The sequence below is a fragment of the Scyliorhinus torazame genome, chromosome 9 (genome assembly GCF_047496885.1).
Source record: "Scyliorhinus torazame isolate Kashiwa2021f chromosome 9, sScyTor2.1, whole genome shotgun sequence".
NCBI classification, from domain to species: Eukaryota; Metazoa; Chordata; class Chondrichthyes; order Carcharhiniformes; family Scyliorhinidae; genus Scyliorhinus; species Scyliorhinus torazame.
In genome coordinates, this window is record NC_092715.1 from 56,949,266 (window position 1) to 56,974,855 (window position 25,590).

A 25,590-nucleotide genomic window follows, 5' to 3' on the forward strand; every position below is an offset into this window, starting at 1 on the left:
GTGTTCCGTGAGAGCAGGATGAGCGGGACTCTGCAGCTGTGTGATCTTGTCCACACTTGATTCCAATTCCCAGAATAGTTCATGGCACAGTGACAGACAGCTTCAGTATGATTGTCATTGGAGCTGCACTGGGGGCAGTAGGAAGAAGCAGAACCAACTGGAAAAAGCATTTTTTCAAAAATAGGCTTGCGTGCATACCATCCTTTCAGTTTTGGCATTTATTTTAGGTGCACCACCCCCATGTTCATAGTACACTACAGTGCAGAAGGAGGCCATTTAGCCCATCGAATCGCACTGACACTCCGAAAGAGCACCCTGCTAGCCCAAATCCCCCATCCTATCCCCGTAACCTAACCTGCACATCTTTGTACTGAGGATGGAAACCGGGACACCCAGAGGAAACTCACGCAGACATGGGGAGAACGTGCAAACTCCACACAGTCAGTCACCCAAAGCCAGAATCGATCCCAGGTCAGCTAGTATCCATAATTGTGATCACAAAATGCTCTGTATGTTGTGAACTCCCATTTGATTCACGAATGTCTTTGAGGGTAGGAAATTTGGCATCTGGGATGTGACCCTTCAACGTCCTTTGATGAAATATGAGGCTGAATTTGGGGTTAGCGGCAACAATCTCACCGATGAACTTGCAAGCAGGATTGAGGGGTGTGAACCTCGTCAGCAGGACCCAGGATTGCACCATATTGGTGGCAGCCAATTAAATACAGGTGAGAGTATAATTATAATCTTTATTATTGTCACAAGTAGGCTTACATTAACATTGTAATGAAGTTACTGTGAAAATCCCCTAGTCGCCACATTCTGGCACTTGCTCGGGTACACTGAGGGAAAATTCACAATGTCCAATTCACCTAACAACCGGAGCACCTAGAGGAAACCCACGCAGACAGGGGGAGAATGTGCAGACCCAAGCTGGGAATTGAACCTGGGACCGTGGCGCTGTGAAGCAACAGTGCTAACCACTGTGCTACCGTGCCACCTAGTGGCCACTGTTGATTTTGCATCTAGAGGAAGATTGACATACAACCTCACAACCAGAGACGTGGGGTTTTGGGGTCCCCGGTGAGCGATGTGAGCAGGCAGTGCCTTTGGGGGGTCCCCCACTGCTGGTAAAATGCTGACAGAGGCGGAAAGAGGCTCTTGGTTGGCCACTTATGTGCCGCAATTGACCTTTGGGTGAGAGGGCCTTCGCTACCTCACTGGTCATCTGGAAAGATGGCACTGTAGCAGGAAGATGATGGGCATGTCACCCCATGCCTTCCCTTGCTATTTTATAGACAAACCTAACTCCCAGTCTCTCCGCACAGGGCCAAAAAAATCCAGCCCATGATTTGCAGCACCCATCCATGAGAATTGGGTTGTCAACACCATGTCAATTTTTCTTTGTTGCTATTTCATACCGCACAATAATTAGTCCAACAAAAATGGAAATATGAGTCAAGAACAATAAGTAACTCTCAATCTGACAGGATAGACTTGGAGAGGAAAATTGAGTTTCTCTATGCTAAAGAAATTGAATGAAACCTGTTTCCTGTTTCTCATTCAGATTTCTTTTGTACCATTTCTTATAATGAATATTTTCACAGGTACAATGTGGATGTGACTCTGACTTAATCTGCTTTAGCCTGACGCACGATAAATCAGAAAAAGGATTTCATTAAACGCAGCCAGAAACCAACAAAAATATATTTGGTTTAAACATAAATGGATAATTCTTGCTATAGCCAAAGCATTTCAGGTTCTTTAGAAAGTACTCTGTGTTTTTTCATTGGTGATTTTAAGCTACAGTCACACAGAATTTGAGCACATTCCACTATGTTGCCTGCAGATAATTCAATTGAAATTGTTTCTCTCAACCTTCTAGATTACGGAAGCTGTGTAAAAATACTCTTGTGGGACACATTAAAAAGTTCAAGCTTTGCGAATCCCAGAAAAGGCTTGCGTGATCTTACATGTTTTACAACAGTTTTCTCCAGTCCGAAAGGTCCAGGTTTTACCCATTTTGCTGAAATGTAAATCTTCAAAGGTAAGTCGGTAATTACAGCTGAAATCGAACGCTGCTGTGTTGAGCACTCGCTAACTGGTTGACACAAGTCTTGCTGATACTTGAGTGACGTATAAATATTCCGCAAAGAACTCTTGTCAAAATCTAAATAAAGCTTTTTAACAGAGGCATGAGTGAACGAGGAGGACATGCTGGCTCTTGAGAGCAAAGATTTACCTGACTTCATTCTCGTTCGAAATGAAATGTGTCAGAAAGCTCGATACATTGTGGTAAATGAGATGAATGAGAGTGTGTCAGATCAAACCTCTCAACTTGGTATTAAGCAATGAAATGTCTCTCTGACCAAATCAAAATACAGCTTGTAAAAACTGATTCCCATCACAAACACATGGCACAGATGTTAGAACGTTGAGCGATGCTAGCTCAATAACTCCGCATGGACTCCAGTCTGAAAGAGAGGATAGACAGATCAGTATTCTGGCCATTGCTGCCCAAATTAAGACTGTGAGCAAGGGACAAATCAAAATGCAGGTTTAAGTCCTCTATTTCGGGCTGCGCTATTTGCTCCCTTTCAAAGATTTTAAATCACTTCGATACGAAAACAAAATTCATTCTGTTGAAAATTTTAGATTCTTCAATGCAAATGTATAGGTGAAAGGAGGCAATATCAGCGAAGTTGAGCTTGCTTTATCATCTCTTGCTTCAACATGGTTCAAGCCTTCATATAGAAGGAACTGACACCCATCAATACTAAGAAGTGGCAATGGGCAGAAACCAGCAGCAGTTTCCATTCACAATACGGGCTTTGCACATTTAAATAGTTTGGCATCTGAAAACAAGCAAAACATGTTGTAAAATTACAGCATCAATTGAGCACAGATTTTAAATACACACAACAGGATTGCAGAGTCTTTGATTATAATATAATCTTCATTATTATTAGTGTCGCAAGCAGGCTTACATTAACACTGCAATAAGGTTAGTGTGAAAATCCCCTAGTCGCCACATTCCGGGGCCTGTTCAGGGACACAGAGGGAGAATTCAGAATGTCCAATTCCTAACAGCACGAGCTGGATTCTCTGAACCCACGCCGGGTTGGAGAATCGCCGGAGGGGGCGGCGTGAATCCCGCCCCCACCGGCTGCCGAATTCTCCGGCGCCGGGGATTTGGCGGGGGCGGGAATCGTGCAGGTCGGCGGCTGCTGACAGCACCCCCCGGGTGATTCTCCGGCCCATGATGGGCCGAGTGGCCACTCGTTTTCGGCCAGTTCCGCCGGCGTAAATTACAACAGGTACTTACCGGAGGGACCTGTCTCCGCGGGCAGCCTCCGGGGTCCACGGCAGGGCGCGGGGGGGATCTGGCCCTGGGAGGTGACCTCACGGTGGCCTGGCCCACGATTGGAGCTCACTGATCCGCGGGAGGGCATGTGCCGTGTGGGCACTCTATTCCTCCGCGTCGACCGCTGTAACAGTCCGCGATGGCTGACACAGAGATGAACCCCCCCTGCGCATGTGCTGGGATGACGCCAGCATACACTAGCGTTCCCGCGCATGCGCCAACTCGCGCCGGCGGGCGGAGGCCCTTCGGCGCCAGTTGGCGTGGGGCCAAGCCCCTTCCACGGTGCCGGCCTAGCCCCTGAAGGCACTGTGCTACTGTGCCGCCCACTGTGCTACCGTGCCGCCCACTGTGCTACTGTACCGCCCACTGTGCTACCGTACCGCCCACTGTGCTACCGTGCTGCCCACTGTGCTACCATGCTGCCACTGTGCTACCGTACCGCCCACTGTGCTACCGTACCGCCCACTGTGCTACCGTACCGCCCACTGTGCTACCGTGCCGCCCACTGTGCTACCGTGCTGCCCACTGTGCTACCGTACCGCCACTGTGCTACCGTACCGCCCACTGTTCTACCGTACCGCCCACTGTGCTACCGTGCTGCCCACTGTGCTACCGTACCGCCCACTGTGCTGCCGTACCACCCATTGTGCTACCGTACCGCCCACTGTGTTACTGTACCGCGCACTGTGCTACCGTACCGCCCACTGTGCTGCCGTACCGCCCACTGTGCTGCCGTACCGCCCACTGTTCTACCGTACCGCCCACTGTTCTACCGTACCGCCCACTGTGCTACCGTACCGCCCACTGTTCTGCCGTACCGCCCACTGTTCTACCGTACCGCCCACTGTGCTACCGTACCGCCCACTGTGCTACCGTACCGCCCACTGTTCTACCGTACCGCCCACTGTGCTGCCGTGCCGCCCACTGTGCTACCGTACCGCCCACTGTGCTGCCGTACCGCCCACTGTGCTGCCGTACCGCCCACTGTGCTACCGTGCTGCCCACTGTGCTACCGTACCGCCCACTGTGCTACCGTGCTGCCCACTGTGCTACCGTGCCGCCCACTGTGCTACCGTGCTGCCCACTGTGCTACCGTGCCACCCACTGTGCTACCGTGCTGCCCACTGTGCTACCGTGCTGCCCACTGTGCTACCGTGCTGCCCACTGTGCTACCGTACCGCCCACTGTTCTACCGTACCGCCACTGTGCTACCGTACCGCCCACTGTTCTACCGTGCCGCCCACTGTGCTACCGTACCGCCCACTGTGCTGCCGTACCGCCCACTGTGCTGCCGTACCGCCCACTGTGCTACCGTGCTGCCCACTGTGCTACCGTACCGCCCACTGTGCTACCGTGCTGCCCACTGTGCTACCGTGCTGCCCACTGTGCTACCGTACCGCCCACTGTGCTACCGTGCTGCCCACTGTGCTACCGTACCGCCCACTGTGCTACCGTACTGCCCACTGTGCTACCGTGCCGCCCACTGTGCTACCGTACTGCCCACTGTGCTACCGTACCGCCCACTGTGCTACCGTGCCGCCCACTGTGCTACCGTACTGCCCACTGTGCTACCGTACTGCCCACTGTGCTACCGTGCCGCCCACTGTGCTACCGTGCTGCCCACTGTGCTACCGTACCGCCCACTGTGCTACCGTGCTGCCCACTGTGCTACCGTGCTGCCCACTGTGCTACCGGACCGCCCACTGTGCTACCGTACCACCGACTGTGCTACCGTGCCGCCCACTGTGCTACCGTACCGCCCACTGTGCTACCGTACCGCCCACTGTGCTACCGTACCGCCCACTGTGCTACCGTACCGCCCACTGTGCTACCGTGCTGCCCACTGTGCTACCGTGCTGCCCACTGTGCTACCGTACCGCCCACTGTGCTACCGTGCCGCCCAGTGTGCTACCGTGCTGCCCACTGTGCTACCGTGCTGCCCACTGTGCTACCGTACCGCCCACTGTGCTACCGTACCACCCACTGTGCTACCGTACCACCCACTGTGCTACCGTACCGCCCACTGTGCTACCGTACCACCGACTGTGCTACCGTACCGCCCACTGTGCTACCGTGCCGCCCACTGTGCTACCGTACCGCCCACTGTGCTACCGTACCACCCACTGTGCTACCGTACCGCCCACTGTGCTACCGTACCGCCCACTGTGCTACCGTGCCGCCCACTGTGCTACCGTGCCGCCCACTGTGCTACCGTACCGCCCACTGTGCTACCGTACCGCCCATTGTGCTGCCGTGCCGCCCACTGTGCTACCGTGCCGCCCACTGTGCTACCGTGCCGCCCACTGTGCTACCGTACCGCCCACTGTGCTACCGTACCGCCCACTGTGCTACCGTGCTGCCCACTGTGCTACCGTACCGCCCACTGTGCTACCGTACCGCCCACTGTGCTACCGTGCCGCCCACTGTGCTGCCGTACTGCCCACTGTGCTGCCGTACCGCCCACTTTGCTACCGTACCGCCCACTGTGCTACCGTACCGCCCAATGTGCTACCGTGCCGCCCACTGTGCTACCGTACCGCCCACTGTGTTACCGTGCCGCCCACTGTGCTACCGTACCGCCCACTGTGCTACCGTACCGCCCACTGTGCTACCGTGCCGCCCACTGTGCTGCCGTACCGCCCACTGTGCTACCGTACCGCCCACTGTGCTACCGTGCCGCCCACTGTGCTACCGTGCCGCTCACTGTGCTACCGTACCGCCCACTGTGTTACGGTGCCACCCACTGTGCTACCGTGCCGCCCACTGTGCTACCGTGCCGCTCACTGTGCTACCGTACCGCCCACTGTGTTACGGTGCCACCCACTGTGCTACCGTGCCGCCCACTGTGCTACCGTGCCGCCCACTGTGCTACCGTGCCGCCCACTGTGCTACCGTGCCGCCCACTGTGCTACCGTGCTTCCCACTGTGCTACCGTACCGCCCACTGTGCTACCGTACTGCCCACTGTGCTACCGTACCGCCCACTGTGCTACCGTACCGCCCACTGTGCTACCGTGCCGCCCACTGTGCTACCGTACTGCCCACTGTGCTACCGTACCGCCCACTGTGCTACCGTACCGCCCACTGTGCTACCGTGCCGCCCACTGTGCTACCGTACCGCCCACTGTGCTACCGTGCCGCCCACTGTGCTACCGTGCTTCCCACTGTGCTACCGTACCGCCCACGGTGCTACCGCACTGCCCACTGTGCTACCGTACCGCCCACTGTGCTACCGTACCGCCCACTGTGCTACCGTGCCGCCCACTGTGCTACCGTACCGCCCACTGTGCTACCGTACCGCCCACTGTGCTACCGTACCACCCACTGTGCTACCGTACCGCCCACTGTGCTACCGTACCACCCACTGTGCTACCCTGCCGCCCACTGTGCTACCGTACCACCCACAGTGCTACCGTGCCACCCACTGTGCTACCGTGCTGCCCACTGTGCTACCGTACCGCCCACTGTGCTACCGTGCCAGCCACTGTGCTACCGTGCCGCCCACTGTGCTCCCTTACCGCCCACTGTGCTCCCTTACCGCCCACTGTGCTACCGTACCGCCCACTGTGCTACCGTACCGCCCACTGTGCTGCCGTGCTGCCCACTGTGCTACCGTACCGCCCACTGTGTTACCGTGCTGCCCACTGTGCTACCGTACCACCCACTGTGCTACCGTACCGCCCACTGTGCTACCGTACCGCCCACTGTGCTACCGTACCGCCCACTGTGCTACCGTACCGCCCACTGTGCTGCTGTGCTGCCCACTGTGCTACCGTACCGCCCACTGTGTTAACGTGCTGCCCACTGTGCTACCGTACCACACACTGTGCTACCGTGCCGCCCACTGTGCTACCGTACCGCCCACTGTGCTACCGTACCGCCCACTGTGCTACCGTGCCGCCCACTGTGCTACCATGCCGCCCACTGTGCTACCGTACCATCCACTGTGCTACCGTACCACCCACTGTGCTACCGTACCACCCACTGTGCTACCGTGCCGCCCACTGTGCTGCCGTACCGCCCACTGTGCTACCGTACCGCCCACTGTGCTACCGTGCTGCCCACTGTGCTACCGTACCGCCCACTGTGCTACCGTGCTGCCCACTGTGCTACCGTGCTGCCCACTGTGCTACCGTACCGCCCACTGTGCTACCGTGCTGCCCACTGTGCTACCGTACCGCCCACTGTGCTACCGTACTGCCCACTGTGCTACCGTGCCGCCCACTGTGCTACCGTACTGCCCACTGTGCTACCGTACCGCCCACTGTGCTACCGTGCCGCCCACTGTGCTACCGTACTGCCCACTGTGCTACCGTACTGCCCACTGTGCTACCGTGCCGCCCACAGTGCTACCGTGCTGCCCACTGTGCTACCGTACCGCCCACTGTGCTACCGTGCTGCCCACTGTGCTACCGTGCTGCCCACTGTGCTACCGGACCGCCCACTGTGCTACCGTACCACCGACTGTGCTACCGTACCGCCCACTGTGCTACCGTGCCGCCCACTGTGCTACCGTACCGCCCACTGTGCTACCGTACCGCCCACTGTGCTACCGTACCGCCCACTGTGCTACCGTACCGCCCACTGTGCTACCGTACCGCCCACTGTGCTACCGTGCTGCCCACTGTGCTACCGTGCTGCCCACTGTGCTACCGTACCGCCCACTGTGCTACCGTGCCGCCCACTGTGCTACCGTGCTGCCCACTGTGCTACCGTGCTGCCCACTGTGCTACCGTACCGCCCACTGTGCTACCGTACCACCCACTGTGCTACCGTACCACCCACTGTGCTACCGTGCCGCCCACTGTGCTACCGTGCCGCCCATTGTGCTGCCGTGCCGCCCACTGTGCTACCGTGCCGCCCACTGTGCTACCGTGCCGCCCACTGTGCTACCGTACCGCCCACTGTGCTACCGTACCGCCCACTGTGCTACCGGGTTGCCCACTGTGCTACCGTACCGCCCACTGTGCTACCGTACCGCCCACTGTGCTACCGTGCCGCCCACTGTGCTGCCGTACTGCCCACTGTGCTGCCGTACCGCCCACTGTGCTACCGTACCGCCCACTGTGCTACCGTACCGCCCAATGTGCTACCGTGCCGCCCACTGTGCTACCGTACCGCCAACTGTGTTACCGTGCCGCCCACTGTGCTACCGTACCGCCCACTGTGCTACCGTACCGCCCACTGTGCTACCGTGCCGCCCACTGTGCTGCCGTACCGCCCACTGTGCTACCGTACCGCCCACTGTGCTACCGTGCCGCCCACTGTGCTACCGTGCCGCTCACTGTGCTACCGTACCGCCCACTGTGTTACGGTGCCACCCACTGTGCTACCGTGCCGCCCACTGTGCTACCGTGCCGCCCACTGTGCTACCGTGCCGCCCACTGTGCTACCGTGCTTCCCACTGTGCTACCGTACCGCCCACTGTGCTACCGTACTGCCCACTGTGCTACCGTACCGCCCACTGTGCTACCGTACCGCCCACTGTGCTACCGTGCCGCCCACTGTGCTACCGTACTGCCCACTGTGCTACCGTACCGCCCACTGTGCTACCGTACCGCCCACTGTGCTACCGTGCCGCCCACTGTGCTACCGTACCGCCCACTGTGCTACCGTGCTTCCCACTGTGCTACCGTGCTGCCCACTGTGCTACCGTACCGCCCACTGTGCTACCGTGCCGGCCACTGTGCTACCGTGCCGCCCACTGTGCTCCCTTACCGCCCACTGTGCTCCCTTACCGCCCACTGTGCTACCGTACCGCCCACTGTGCTACCGTACCGCCCACTGTGCTGCCGTGCTGCCCACTGTGCTACCGTACCGCCCACTGTGTTACCGTGCTGCCCACTGTGCTACCGTACCACCCACTGTGCTACCGTACCGCCCACTGTGCTACCGTACCGCCCACTGTGCTACCGTACCGCCCACTGTGCTACCGTACCGCCCACTGTGCTGCTGTGCTGCCCACTGTGCTACCGTACCGCCCACTGTGTTAACGTGCTGCCCACTGTGCTACCGTACCACACACTGTGCTACCGTGCCGCCCACTGTGCTACCGTACCGCCCACTGTGCTACCGTACCGCCCACTGTGCTACCGTGCCGCCCACTGTGCTACCATGCCGCCCACTGTGCTACCGTACCATCCACTGTGCTACCGTACCACCCACTGTGCTACCGTACCACCCACTGTGCTACCGTGCCGCCCACTGTGCTGCCGTACCGCCCACTGTGCTACCGTACCGCCCACTGTGCTACCGTGCTGCCCACTGTGCTACCGTACCGCCCACTGTGCTACCGTGCTGCCCACTGTGCTACCGTGCTGCCCACTGTGCTACCGTACCGCCCACTGTGCTACCGTGCTGCCCACTGTGCTACCGTACCGCCCACTGTGCTACCGTACTGCCCACTGTGCTACCGTGCCGCCCACTGTGCTACCGTACTGCCCACTGTGCTACCGTACCGCCCACTGTGCTACCGTGCCGCCCACTGTGCTACCGTACTGCCCACTGTGCTACCGTACTGCCCACTGTGCTACCGTGCCGCCCACAGTGCTACCGTGCTGCCCACTGTGCTACCGTACCGCCCACTGTGCTACCGTGCTGCCCACTGTGCTACCGTGCTGCCCACTGTGCTACCGGACCGCCCACTGTGCTACCGTACCACCGACTGTGCTACCGTACCGCCCACTGTGCTACCGTGCCGCCCACTGTGCTACCGTACCGCCCACTGTGCTACCGTACCGCCCACTGTGCTACCGTACCGCCCACTGTGCTACCGTACCGCCCACTGTGCTACCGTACCGCCCACTGTGCTACCGTGCTGCCCACTGTGCTACCGTGCTGCCCACTGTGCTACCGTACCGCCCACTGTGCTACCGTGCCGCCCACTGTGCTACCGTGCTGCCCACTGTGCTACCGTGCTGCCCACTGTGCTACCGTACCGCCCACTGTGCTACCGTACCACCCACTGTGCTACCGTACCACCCACTGTGCTACCGTGCCGCCCACTGTGCTACCGTGCCGCCCATTGTGCTGCCGTGCCGCCCACTGTGCTACCGTGCCGCCCACTGTGCTACCGTGCCGCCCACTGTGCTACCGTACCGCCCACTGTGCTACCGTACCGCCCACTGTGCTACCGGGTTGCCCACTGTGCTACCGTACCGCCCACTGTGCTACCGTACCGCCCACTGTGCTACCGTGCCGCCCACTGTGCTGCCGTACTGCCCACTGTGCTGCCGTACCGCCCACTGTGCTACCGTACCGCCCACTGTGCTACCGTACCGCCCAATGTGCTACCGTGCCGCCCACTGTGCTACCGTACCGCCAACTGTGTTACCGTGCCGCCCACTGTGCTACCGTACCGCCCACTGTGCTACCGTACCGCCCACTGTGCTACCGTGCCGCCCACTGTGCTGCCGTACCGCCCACTGTGCTACCGTACCGCCCACTGTGCTACCGTGCCGCCCACTGTGCTACCGTGCCGCTCACTGTGCTACCGTACCGCCCACTGTGTTACGGTGCCACCCACTGTGCTACCGTGCCGCCCACTGTGCTACCGTGCCGCCCACTGTGCTACCGTGCCGCCCACTGTGCTACCGTGCTTCCCACTGTGCTACCGTACCGCCCACTGTGCTACCGTACTGCCCACTGTGCTACCGTACCGCCCACTGTGCTACCGTACCGCCCACTGTGCTACCGTGCCGCCCACTGTGCTACCGTACTGCCCACTGTGCTACCGTACCGCCCACTGTGCTACCGTACCGCCCACTGTGCTACCGTGCCGCCCACTGTGCTACCGTACCGCCCACTGTGCTACCGTGCTTCCCACTGTGCTACCGTACCGCCCACTGTGCTACCGCACTGCCCACTGTGCTACCGTACCGCCCACTGTGCTACCGTACTGCCCACTGTGCTACCGTGCCGCCCACTGTGCTACCGTACCGCCCACTGTGCTACCGTACCGCCCACTGTGCTACCGTACCACCCACTGTGCTACCGTACCGCCCACTGTGCTACCGTACCACCCACTGTGCTACCCTGCCGCCCACTGTGCTACCGTACCACCCACAGTGCTACCGTGCCACCCACTGTGCTACCGTGCTGCCCACTGTGCTACCGTACCGCCCACTGTGCTACCGTGCCGGCCACTGTGCTACCGTGCCGCCCACTGTGCTCCCTTACCGCCCACTGTGCTCCCTTACCGCCCACTGTGCTACCGTACCGCCCACTGTGCTACCGTACCGCCCACTGTGCTGCCGTGCTGCCCACTGTGCTACCGTATCGCCCACTGTGTTACCGTGCTGCCCACTGTGCTACCGTACCACCCACTGTGCTACCGTACCGCCCACTGTGCTACCGTACCGCCCACTGTGCTACCGTACCGCCCACTGTGCTACCGTACCGCCCACTGTGCTGCTGTGCTGCCCACTGTGCTACCGTACCGCCCACTGTGTTAACGTGCTGCCCACTGTGCTACCGTACCACACACTGTGCTACCGTGCCGCCCACTGTGCTACCGTACCGCCCACTGTGCTACCGTACCGCCCACTGTGCTACCTTGCCGCCCACTGTGCTACCGTGCCGCCCACTGTGCTACCGTACCATCCACTGTGCTACCGTACCAGCCACTGTGCTACCGTACCACCCACTGTGCTACCGTGCCGCCCACTGTGCTGCCGTACCGCGCACTGTGCTACCGTACCGCCTACTGGCCTACCGTACCGCCCACTGTGCTACCGTACCGCCCACTGTGGTACCGTACCGCACACTGGCCTACCGTACCGCCCACTGTGCTACCGTACCGCCCACTGTGGTACCGTACCGCACACTGGCCTACCGTACCGCCCACTGTGCTGCCGTACCGCCCACTGTGCTACCGTGCCGCCCAATGTGCTACCGTGCCACCCACTGTGCTGCCGTGCCGCCCACTGTGCTACCGTACCGCCCACTGTGCTACCGTACCGCCCACTGTGCTACCGCACCGCCCACTGTGCTACCGTGCCGCCCACTGTGCTACCGTGCCGCCCACTGTGCTGCCGTAGCGCCCAATATGCTACTGTGCCGCCCACTGTGCTACCGTACCGCCCACTGTGCTACCGTACCGCCCACTGTGCTGCCGTACCGCCCACTGTGATACCGTACCGCCCACTGTGCTACTGTGCCGCCCACTGTGCTACCATACCGCCCACTGTGCTACCGTGCTTCCCACTGTGCTACCGTGCCGACCACTGTGCTACCGTGCTGCCCACTGTGCTGCCGTGCCGCCCACTGTGATACCGTACCGCCCACTGTGCTACCGTACCGCCCACTGTGCTACCGTGCCGCCCACTGTGCTACCGTACCGCCCACTGTGCTACCGTACCGCCCACTGTGCTACCGTGCCGCCCACAGTGCTACCGTACCGCCCACTGTGATACCGTACCGCCCACTGTGATACCGTACCGCCCACTGTGCTACCGTACCGCCCACTGTGCTACCGTCCCGCCCACTGTGCTGCCGTGCCGCCCACTGTGCTACCGTACCGCCCACTGTGCTACCGTGCCGCCCACTGTGCTACCGTGCCGCCCACTGTGCTACCGTACCGCCCACTGTGCTACCGTGCTGCCCACTGTGCTACCGTACCGCCCACTGTGCTACCGTACCGCCCACTGTGCTACCGTGCCGCCCACTGTGCTGCCGTACTGCCCACTGTGCTGCCGTACCGCCCACTGTGCTACCGTACCGCCCACTGTGCTACCGTACCGCCCACTGTGTTACCGTGCTGCCCACTGTGCTACCGTACCGCCCACTGTGCTACCGTGCCGCCCACTGTGCTACCGTGCTTCCCACTGTGCTACCGTACCGCCCACTGTGCTACCGTACCGCCCACTGTGCTACCGTACCGCCCACTGTGCTGCCGTACCGCCCACTGTCCTACCGTACCGCCCACTGTGCGACCGTGCCGCCCACTGTGCTACCGTGCCGCTCACTGTGCTACCGTACCGCCCACTGTGTTACGGTGCCACCCACTGCGCTACCCTACCGCCCACTGTGCTACCGTGCCGCCCACTGTGCTACCGTGCTTCCCACTGTGCTACCGTACCGCCCACTGTGCTACCGTACTGCCTACTGTGCTACCGTACCGCCCACTGTGCTACCGTACCGCCCACTGTGCTACCGTGCCGCCCACTGTGCTACCGTACCGCCCACTGTGCTACCGTACCGCCCACTGTGCTACCGTACCGCCCACTGTGCTACCGTACCGCCCACTGTGCTACGCTGCCGCCCACTGTGCTACCGTACCACCCACTGTGCTACCGTGCCACCCACTGTGCTACCGTGCCGCCCACTGTGCTACCGTACCGCCCACTGTGCTACCGTGCCGCCCACTGTGCTACCGTGCCGCCCACTGTGCTCCCTTACCGCCCACTGTGCTACCGTACCGCCCACTGTGCTACCGTACCGCCCACTGTGCTGCCGTGCTGCCCACTGTGCTACCGTACCGCCCACTGTGTTACCGTGCTGCCCACTGTGCTACCGTACCACCCACTGTGCTACCGTACCGCCCACTGTGCGACCGTACCGCCCACTGTGCTACCGTACCGCCCACTGTGTTACCGTGCTGCCCACTGTGCTACCGTACCGCCCACTGTGTTACCGTGCTGCCCACTGTGCTACCGTACCACCCACTGTGCTACCGTACCGCCCACTGTGCGACCGTACCGCCCACTGTGCTACCGTACCGCCCACTGTGCTACCGTACCGCCCACTGTGTTACCGTGCTGCCCACTGTGCTACCGTACCGCCCACTGTGTTACCGTGCTGCCCACTGTGCTACCGTACCGCCCACTGTGCTACCGTACCGCCCACTGTGCGACCGTACCGCCCACTGTGCTACCGTACCGCCCACTGTGCTACCGTACCGCCCACTGTGCTACCGTACCGCCCACTGTGCTGCCGTGCTGCCCACTGTGCTACCGTACCGCCCACTGTGTTACCGTGCTGCCCACTGTGCTACCGTACCACCCACTGTGCTACCGTACCGCCCACTGTGCTACCGTACCGCCCACTGTGCTACCGTGCCGCCCACTGTGCTACCGTGCCGCCCACTCTGCTGCCGTGCCGCCCACTGTGCTACCGTACCGCCCACTGTGCTACCGTACCGCCCACTGTGCTACCGTGCCGCCCAATGTGCTACCGTGCCACCCACTGTGCTGCCGTGCCGCCCACTGTGCTACCGTACCGCCCACTGTGCTACCGTGCCGCCCACTGTGCTACCGTGCCGCCCACTGTGCTACCGTACCGCCCACTGTGCTACCGTGCCGCCCACTGTGCTACCGTGCCGCCCACTGTGCTGCCGTACCGCCCACTGTGCTACCGTACCGCCCACTGTGCTACCGTACCGCCCACTGTGCTACCGTGCCGCCCAATGTGCTACCGTACCGCCCACTGTGCTACCGTACCACCCACTGTGCTACCGTACCGCCCACTGTGCTACCGTGCCGCCCACTGTGCTACCGTACCGCCCACTGTGCTACCGTGCTGCCCACTGTGCTACCGTGCCGCCCACTGTGCTACCGTACCGCCCACTGTGCTACCGTACCGCCCACTGTGCTACCGTACCGCCCACTGTGCTGCCGTACCGCCCACTGTGATACCGTACCGCCCACTGTGCTACCGTACCGCCCACTGTGCTACCGTGCCGCCCACTGTGATACCGTACCGCCCACTGTTCTACCGTGCCGCCCACTGTGCTACCGTACCGCCCACTGTGCTACCGTACCACCCACTGTGCTACCGTACCGCCCACTGTGCTACCGTGCTTCCCACTGTGCTACCGTGCCGACCACTGTGCTACCGTGCCGCCCACTGTGCTGCCGTACCGCCCTCTGTGCTACCGTACGGCCCACTGTGATACCGTACCGCCCACTGTGCTACCGTACCGCCCACTGTGCTACCGTGCTTCCCACTGTGCTACCGTGCCGACCACTGTGCTACCGTGCTGCCCACTGTGCTGCCGTGCCGCCCACTGTGATACCGTACCGCCCACTGTGCTACCGTACCGCCCACTGTGCTACCGTGCCGCCCACTGTGCTACCGTACCGCCCACTGTGCTACCGTACCGCCCACTGTGCTACCGTGCCGCCCACAGTGCTACCGTACCGCCCACTGTGCTACCGTACCGCCCACTGTGATACCGTACCGCCCACTGAGCTACCGTACCGCCCACTGTGCTACCGTACCGCCCACTGTGCTACCGTGCCGCCCACTGTGCTACCGTCCCGCCCACTGTGCTGCCGTGCCGCCCACTGTGCTACCGTACCGCCCACTGTGCTACCGTGCCGCCCACTGTGCTACCGTGCCGCCCACTGTGCTACCGTACCGCCCACTGTGCTACCGTGCTGCCCACTGTGCTACCGTACCGCCCACTGTGCTACCGTACCGCCCACTGTGCTACCGTGCCGCCCACTGTGCTGCCGTACTGCCCACTGTGCTACCGTGCCGCCCACTGTGCTACCGTGCCGCCCACTGTGCTGCCGTACCGCCCACTGTGCTACCGTACCGCCCACTGTGCTACCGTACCGCCCACTGTGCTACCGTGCCGCCCAATGTGCTACCGTACCGCCCACTGTGCTACCGTACCACCCACTGTGCTACCGTACCGCCCACTGTGCTACCGTGCCGCCCACTGTGCTACCGTACCGCCCACTGTGCTACCGTGCTGCCCACTGTGCAACCGTGCCGCCCACTGTGCTACCGTACCGCCCACTGTGCTACCGTACCGCCCACTGTGCTACCGTACCGCCCATTGTGCTGCCGTACCGCCCACTGTGATACCGTACCGCCCACTGTGCTACCGTACCGCCCACTGTGCTACCGTGCCGCCCACTGTGATACCGTACCGCCCACTGTGCTACCGTGCCGCCCACTGTGCTACCGTACCGCCCACTGTGCTACCGTACCACCCACTGTGCTACCGTACCGCCCACTGTGCTACCGTGCTTCCCACTGTGCTACCGTGCCGACCACTGTGCTACCGTGCCGCCCACTGTGCTGCCGTACCGCCCTCTGTGCTACCGTACGGCCCACTGTGATACCGTACCGCCCACTGTGCTACCGTACCGCCCACTGTGCTACCGTGCTTCCCACTGTGCTACCGTGCCGACCACTGTGCTACCGTGCTGCCCACTGTGCTGCCGTGCCGCCCACTGTGATACCGTACCGCCCACTGTGCTACCGTACCGCCCACTGTGCTACCGTGCCGCCCACTGTGCTACCGTACCGCCCACTGTGCTACCGTACCGCCCACTGTGCTACCGTGCCGCCCACAGTGCTACCGTACCGCCCACTGTGCTACCGTACCGCCCACTGTGATACCGTACCGCCCACTGAGCTACCGTACCGCCCACTGTGCTACCGTACCGCCCACTGTGCTACCGTGCCGCCCACTGTGCTACCGTCCCGCCCACTGTGCTGCCGTGCCGCCCACTGTGCTACCGTACCGCCCACTGTGCTACCGTGCCGCCCACTGTGCTACCGTGCCGCCCACTGTGCTACCGTACCGCCCACTGTGCTACCGTGCTGCCCACTGTGCTACCGTACCGCCCACTGTGCTACCGTACCGCCCACTGTGCTACCGTGCCGCCCACTGTGCTGCCGTACTGCCCACTGTGCTACCGTACCGCCCACTGTGCTACCGTACCGCCCACTGTGCTACCGTACCGCCCACTGTGTTACCGTGCTGCCCACTGTGCTACCGTACCGCCCACTGTGCTACCGTGCCGCCCACTGTGCTACCGTGCTTCCCACTGTGCTACCGTACCGCCCACTGTGCTACCGTACCGCCCACTGTGCTACCGTACCGCCCACTGTGCTGCCGTACCGCCCACTGTCCTACCGTACCGCCCACTGTGCGACCGTGCCGCCCACTGTGCTACCGTGCCGCTCACTGTGCTACCGTACCGCCCACTGTGTTACGGTGCCGCCCACTGCGCTACCCTACCGCCCACTGTGCTACCGTGCCGCCCACTGTGCTACCGTGCTTCCCACTGTGCTACCGTACCGCCCACTGTGCTACCGTACTGCCTACTGTGCTACCGTACCGCCCACTGTGCTACCGTACCGCCCACTGTGCTACCGTGCCGCCCACTGTGCTACCGTACCGCCCACTGTGCTACCGTACCGCCCACTGTGCTACCGTACCGCCCACTGTGCTACCGTACCGCCCACTGTGCTACGCTGCCGCCCACTGTGCTACCGTACCACCCACTGTGCTACCGTGCCACCCACTGTGCTACCGTGCCGCCCACTGTGCTACCGTACCGCCCACTGTGCTACCGTGCCGCCCACTGTGCTACCGTGCCGCCCACTGTGCTCCCTTACCGCCCACTGTGCTCCCTTACCGCCCACTGTGCTACCGTACCGCCCACTGTGCTACCGTACCGCCCACTGTGCTGCCGTGCTGCCCACTGTGCTACCGTACCGCCCACTGTGTTACCGTGCTGCCCACTGTGCTACCGTACCACCCACTGTGCTACCGTACCGCCCACTGTGCGACCGTGCCGCCCACTGTGCTGCTGTGCTGCCCACTGTGCTACTGTACCGCTCACTGTGTTACCGTGCTGCCCACTGTGCTACCGTACCACCCACTGTGCTACCGTACCGCCCACTGTGCTACCGTACCGCCCACTGTGCTACCGTACCGCCCACTGTGCTACCGTGCCGCCCACTGTGCTACCGTGCCGCCCACTCTGCTGCCGTGCCGCCCACTGTGCTACCGTACCGCCCACTGTGCTACCGTACCGCCCACTGTGCTACCGTGCCGCCCAATGTGCTACCGTGCCACCCACTGTGCTGCCGTGCCGCCCACTGTGCTACCGTACCGCCCACTGTGCTACCGTGCCGCCCACTGTGCTACCGTGCCGCCCACTGTGCTACCGTACCGCCCACTGTGCTACCGTGCCGCCCACTGTGCTACCGTGCCGCCCACTGTGCTGCCGTACCGCCCACTGTGCTACCGTACCGCCCACTGTGCTACCGTACCGCCCACTGTGCTACCGTGCCGCCCAATGTGCTACCGTACCGCCCACTGTGCTACCGTACCACCCACTGTGCTACCGTACCGCCCACTGTGCTACCGTGCCGCCCACTGTGCTACCGTACCGCCCACTGTGCTACCGTGCTGCCCACTGTGCTACCGTGCCGCCCACTGTGCTACCGTACCGCCCACTGTGCTACCGTACCGCCCACTGTGCTACCGTACCGCCCACTGTGCTGCCGTACCGCCCACTGTGATACCGTACCGCCCACTGTGCTACCGTACCGCCCACTGTGCTACCGTGCCGCCCACTGTGATACCGTACCGCCCACTGTGCTACCGTACCGCCCACTGTGCTGCCGTACCGCCCACTGTGATACCGTACCGCCCACTGTGCTACCGTACCGCCCACTGTGCTACCGTGCCGCCCACTGTGATACCGTACCGCCCACTGTGCTACCGTGCCGCCCACTGTGCTACCGTACCGCCCACTGTGCTACCGTACCGCCCACTGTGCTGCCGTGCTGCCCACTGTGCTACCGTACCGCCCACTGTGTTACCGTACCGCCCACTGTGCTGCCGTGCTGCCCACTGTGCTACCGTACCACCCACTGTGCTACCGTACCGCCCACTGTGCTACCGTGCCGCCCACTGTGCTGCTGTGCTGCCCACTGTGCTACCGTACCGCCCACTGTGCTACCGTACCGCCCACTGTGCTACCGTACCGCCCACTGTGCTGCTGTGCTGCCCACTGTGCTACCGTACCGCCCACTGTGTTACCGTGCTGCCCACTGTGCTACCGTACCACCCACTGTGCTACCGTACCGCCCACTGTGCTACCGTGCCGCCCACTGTGCTGCTGTGCTGCCCACTGTGCTACCGTACCACCCACTGTGCTACCGTACCGCCCACTGTGCTACCGTACCGCCCACTGTGCTACCGTGCCGCCCAATGTGCTACCGTACCGCCCACAGTGCTACCGTACCGCCCACTGTGCTACCGTGCTGCCCAATGTGCTACCGTGCCGCCCACTGTGCTACCGTACCGCACACTGTGCTACCGTGCTGCCCAATGTGCTACCGTGCCGCCCAAAGTGCTACCGTGCCGCCCACTGTGCTGCTGTGCTGCCCACTGTGCGACCGTGCTGTCCCACTGTGCTACCGTACCGCCCACTGTGCTGCTGTGCTGCCCACTGTGCTACCGTACCACCCACTGTGCTACCGTACCGCCCACTGTGCTACCGTACCGCCCACTGTGCTACCGTGCCGCCCAATGTGCTACCGTGCCGCCCAATGTGCTACCGTGCCACCCACTGTGCTACCGTACCGCCCACTGTGCTACCGTACCGCCCACTGTGCTGCCGTACCGCCCACTGTGCTGCTGTGCTGCCCACTGTGCTACCGTACCACCCACTGTGCTACCGTACCGCCCACTGTGCTACCGTACCACCCACTGTGCTACCGTACCGCACACTGTGCTACCGTGCCGCCCAATGTGCTACCGTACCGCCCACTGTGCTACCGTACCGCCCACTGTGCTACCGTACCGCCCACTGTGCTACCGTGCCGCCCACTGTGCTACCGTACCGCCCACTGTGCTACCGTACCGCCCACTGTGCTACCGTACCACCCACTGTGCTACCGTACCACCCACTGTGCAACCGTACCGCACACTGTGCTACCGTGCCGCCCAATGTGCTACCGTACCGCCCACTGTGCTACCGTACCGCCCACTGTGCTACCGTACCGCCCACTGTGCTACCGTGCTGCCCACTGTGCTACCGTACCGCCCACTGTGCTACCGTGCCGTCCAATGTGCTACCGTACCGCCCACTGTGCTACCGCACCGCCCACTGTGCTACCGTACCGCCCACTGTGCTACCGTACCGCCCACTGTGCTACCGTACCGCCCACTGTGCTACCGTACCGCCCACTGTGCTACCGTGCTGCCCACTGTGCTACCGTGCCGCCCAATGTGCTACCGTACCGCCCACTGTGCTACCGTACCGCCCACTGTGCTACCGTACCGCCCACTGTGCTACCGTACCACCCACTGTGCTACCGTACCGCCCACTGTGCTGCCGTACCGCCCACTGTGCTACCGTACCGCCCACTGTGCTGCCGTGCTGCCCACTGTGCTACCGTACCGCCCACTGTGTTACCGTGCTGCCCACTGTGCTACCGTACCACCCACTGTGCTACCGTACCGCCCACTGTGCGACCGTGCCGCCCACTGTGCTGCTGTGCTGCCCACTGTGCTACTGTACCGCCCACTGTGTTACCGTGCTGCCCACTGTGCTACCGTACCGCCCACTGTGCTACCGTACCGCCCACTGTGCTACCGTACCGCCCACTGTGCTACCGTACCGCCCACTGTGCTACCGTGCCGCCCACTGTGCTACCGTGCCGCCCACTCTGCTGCCGTGCCGCCCACTGTGCTACCGTACCGCCCACTGTGCTACCGTACCGCCCACTGTGCTACCGTGCCGCCCAATGTGCTACCGTGCCACCCACTGTGCTGCCGTGCCGCCCACTGTGCTACCGTACCGCCCACTGTGCTACCGTGCCGCCCACTGTGCTACCGTGCCGCCCACTGTGCTACCGTACCGCCCACTGTGCTACCGTGCCGCCCACTGTGCTACCGTGCCGCCCACTGTGCTGCCGTACCGCCCACTGTGCTACCGTACCGCCCACTGTGCTACCGTACCGCCCACTGTGCTACCGTGCCGCCCAATGTGCTACCGTACCGCCCACTGTGCTACCGTACCACCCACTGTGCTACCGTACCGCCCACTGTGCTACCGTGCCGCCCACTGTGCTACCGTACCGCCCACTGTGCTACCGTGCTGCCCACTGTGCTACCGTGCCGCCCACTGTGCTACCGTACCGCCCACTGTGCTACCGTACCGCCCACTGTGCTACCGTACCGCCCACTGTGCTGCCGTACCGCCCACTGTGATACCGTACCGCCCACTGTGCTACCGTACCGCCCACTGTGCTACCGTGCCGCCCACTGTGATACCGTACCGCCCACTGTGCTACCGTACCGCCCACTGTGCTGCCGTACCGCCCACTGTGATACCGTACCGCCCACTGTGCTACCGTACCGCCCACTGTGCTACCGTGCCGCCCACTGTGATACCGTACCGCCCACTGTGCTACCGTGCCGCCCACTGTGCTACCGTACCGCCCACTGTGCTACCGTACCGCCCACTGTGCTGCCGTGCTGCCCACTGTGCTACCGTACCGCCCACTGTGTTACCGTACCGCCCACTGTGCTGCCGTGCTGCCCACTGTGCTACCGTACCACCCACTGTGCTACCGTACCGCCCACTGTGCTACCGTGCCGCCCACTGTGCTGCTGTGCTGCCCACTGTGCTACCGTACCGCCCACTGTGCTACCGTACCGCCCACTGTGCTACCGTACCGCCCACTGTGCTGCTGTGCTGCCCACTGTGCTACCGTACTGCCCACTGTGTTACCGTCCTGCCCACTGTGCTACCGTACCACCCACTGTGCTACCGTACCGCCCACTGTGCTACCGTGCCGCCCACTGTGCTGCTGTGCTGCCCACTGTGCTACCGTACCACCCACTGTGCTACCGTACCGCCCACTGTGCTACCGTACCGCCCACTGTGCTACCGTGCCGCCCAATGTGCTACCGTACCGCCCACAGTGCTACCGTACCGCCCACTGTGCTACCGTGCTGCCCAATGTGCTACCGTGCCGCCCACTGTGCTACCGTACCGCACACTGTGCTACCGTGCTGCCCAATGTGCTACCGTGCCGCCCAAAGTGCTACCGTGCCGCCCACTGTGCTGCTGTGCTGCCCACTGTGCTACCGTGCTGTCCCACTGTGCTACCGTACCGCCCACTGTGCTGCTGTGCTGCCCACTGTGCTACCGTACCACCCACTGTGCTACCGTACCGCCCACTGTGCTACCGTACCGCCCACTGTGCTACCGTGCCGCCCAATGTGCTACCGTGCCGCCCAATGTGCTACCGTGCCACCCACTGTGCTACCGTACCGCCCACTGTGCTACCGTACCGCCCACTGTGCTGCCGTACCGCCCACTGTGCTGCTGTGCTGCCCACTGTGCTACCGTACCACCCACTGTGCTACCGTACCGCCCACTGTGCTACCGTACCGCCCACTGTGCTACCGTACCGCACACTGTGCTACCGTGCCGCCCAATGTGCTACCGTACCGCCCACTGTGCTACCGTACCGCCCACTGTGCTACCGTACCGCCCACTGTGCTACCGTACCGCCCACTGTGCTACCGTGCCGCCCACTGTGCTACCGTACCGCCCACTGTGCTACCGTACCGCCCACTGTGCTACCGTACCACCCACTGTGCTACCGTACCGCCCACTGTGCTACCGTACCACCCACTGTGCAACCGTACCGCACACTGTGCTACCGTGCCGCCCAATGTGCTACCGTACCGCCCACTGTGCTACCGTACCGCCCACTGTGCTACCGTACCGCCCACTGTGCTACCGTGCTGCCCACTGTGCTACCGTACCGCCCACTGTGCTACCGTGCCGCCCAATGTGCTACCGTACCGCCCACTGTGCTACCGTACCGCCCACTGTGCTACCGTACCGCCCACTGTGCTACCGTACCGCCCACTGTGCTACCGTACCGCCCACTGTGCTACCGTACCGCCCACTGTGCTACCGTGCTGCCCACTGTGCTACCGTACCGCCCAATGTGCTACCGTACCGCCCACTGTGCTACCGTACCGCCCACTGTGCTACCGTACCGCCCACTGTGCTACCGTACCGCCCACGGTGCTACCGTACCGCCCACTGTGCTGCCGTACCGCCCACTGTGCTACCGTACCGCCCACTGTGCTACCGTGCCGCCCACTGTGCTACCGTACCGCCCACTGTGCTACCGTGCCGCCCAATGTGCTACCGTACCGCCCACTGTGCTACCGTACCGCCCACTGTGCTACCGTACCGCCCACTGTGCTACCGTACTGCCCACTGTGCTACCGTACCACCCACTGTGCTACCGTGCCACCCACTGTGCTACCGTACCGCCCACTGTGCTACCGTGCCACCCACTGTGCTACCGTACCACCCACTGTGCTACCGTGCCACCCACTGTGCTACCGTACCGCCCACTGTGCTACCGTACCACCCACTGTGCTACCGTGCCACCCACTGTGCTACCGTACCGCACACTGTGCTACCGTGCCGCCCACTGTGCTACCGTGCCGCCCACTGTGCTGCCGTACCGCCCACTGTGCTACCGTACCGCCCACTGTGCTACCGTACCGCCCACTGTGCTACCGTGCCGCCCAATGTGCTACCGTACCGCCCACTGTGCTACCGTACCACCCACTGTGCTACCGTACCGCCCACTGTGCTACCGTGCCGCCCACTGTGCTACCGTACCGCCCACTGTGCTACCGTACCACCCACTGTGCTACCGTACCGCCCACTGTGCTACCGTGCCGCCCACTGTGCTGCTGTGCTGCCCACTGTGCTACCGTACCATCCACTGTGCTACCGTACCGCCCACTGTGCTACCATACCGCCCACTGTGCTACCGTGCCGCCCAATGTGCTACTGTACCGCCCACAGTGCTACCGTACCGCCCACTGTGCTACCGTGCTGCCCAATGTGCTACCGTGCCGCCCACTGTGCTACCGTACCGCACACTGTGCTACCGTGCTGCCCAATGTGCTACCGTGCCGCCCAAAGTGCTACCGTGCCGCCCACTGTGCTGCTGTGCTGCCCACTGTGCGACCGTGCTGTCCCACTGTGCTACCGTACCGCCCACTGTGCTGCTGTGCTGCCCACTGTGCTACCGTACCACCCACTGTGCTACCGTACCGCCCACTGTGCTACCGTACCGCCCACTGTGCTACCGTGCCGCCCAATGTGCTACCGTGCCGCCCAATGTGCTACCGTGCCACCCACTGTGCTACCGTACCGCCCACTGTGCTACCGTACCGCCCACTGTGCTGCCGTACCGCCCACTGTGCTGCTGTGCTGCCCACTGTGCTACCGTACCACCCACTGTGCTACCGTACCGCCCACTGTGCTACCGTACCACCCACTGTGCTACCGTACCGCACACTGTGCTACCGTGCCGCCCAATGTGCTACCGTACCGCCCACTGTGCTACCGTACCGCCCACTGTGCTACCGTACCGCCCACTGTGCTACCGTACCGCCCACTGTGCTACCGTGCCGCCCACTGTGCTACCGTACCGCCCACAGTGCTACCGTACCGCCCACTGTGCTACCGTACCCCCCACTGTGCTACCGTACCGCCCACTGTGCTACCGTACCACCCACTGTGCAACCGTACCGCACACTGTGCTACCGTGCCGCCCAATGTGCTACCGTACCGCCCACTGTGCTACCGTACCGCCCACTGTGCTACCGTACCGCCCACTGTGCTACCGTGCTGCCCACTGTGCTACCGTACCGCCCACTGTGCTACCGTGCCGCCCAATGTGCTACCGTACCGCCCACTGTGCTACCGTACCGCCCACTGTGCTACCGTACCGCCCACTGTGCTACCGTACCGCCCACTGTGCTACCGTGCTGCCCACTGTGCTACCGTACCGCCCAATGTGCTACCGTGCCGCCCACTGTGCTACCGTACCGCCCACTGTGCTACCGTACCGCCCACTGTGCTACCGTACCACCCACTGTGCTACCGTACCGCCCACTGTGCTGCCGTACCGCCCACTGTGCTACCGTACCGCCCACTGTGCTGCCGTGCTGCCCACTGTGCTACCGTACCGCCCACTGTGTTACCGTGCTGCCCACTGTGCTACCGTACCACCCACTGTGCTACCGTACCGCCCACTGTGCGACCGTGCCGCCCACTGTGCTGCTGTGCTGCCCACTGTGCTACTGTACCGCCCACTGTGTTACCGTGCTGCCCACTGTGCTACCGTACCACCCACTGTGCTACCGTACCGCCCACTGTGCTACCGTACCGCCCACTGTGCTACCGTACCGCCCACTGTGCTACCGTGCCGCCCACTGTGCTACCGTGCCGCCCACTCTGCTGCCGTGCCGCCCACTGTGCTACCGTACCGCCCACTGTGCTACCGTACCGCCCACTGTGCTACCGTGCCGCCCAATGTGCTACCGTGCCACCCACTGTGCTGCCGTGCCGCCCACTGTGCTACCGTACCGCCCACTGTGCTACCGTGCCGCCCACTGTGCTACCGTGCCGCCCA

The 25,590-nt window shown here is 62.6% G+C and overlaps 1 long non-coding RNA gene across 1 annotated transcript in view; it reads right to left on the minus strand.

Annotated features, from left to right (window-relative positions):
• Window positions 1–745: 745 nt before the first annotated feature.
• The window catches only part of LOC140429989 (uncharacterized), a 168,061-nt gene continuing 143,216 nt past the window's right edge, over window positions 746–25,590 (minus strand). Inside the window, exon 4 of the long non-coding RNA XR_011949255.1 lies at window positions 746–2,474. This is a non-coding gene — a long non-coding RNA (uncharacterized lncRNA). The remainder of the gene's footprint in view (window positions 2,475–25,590) is intronic.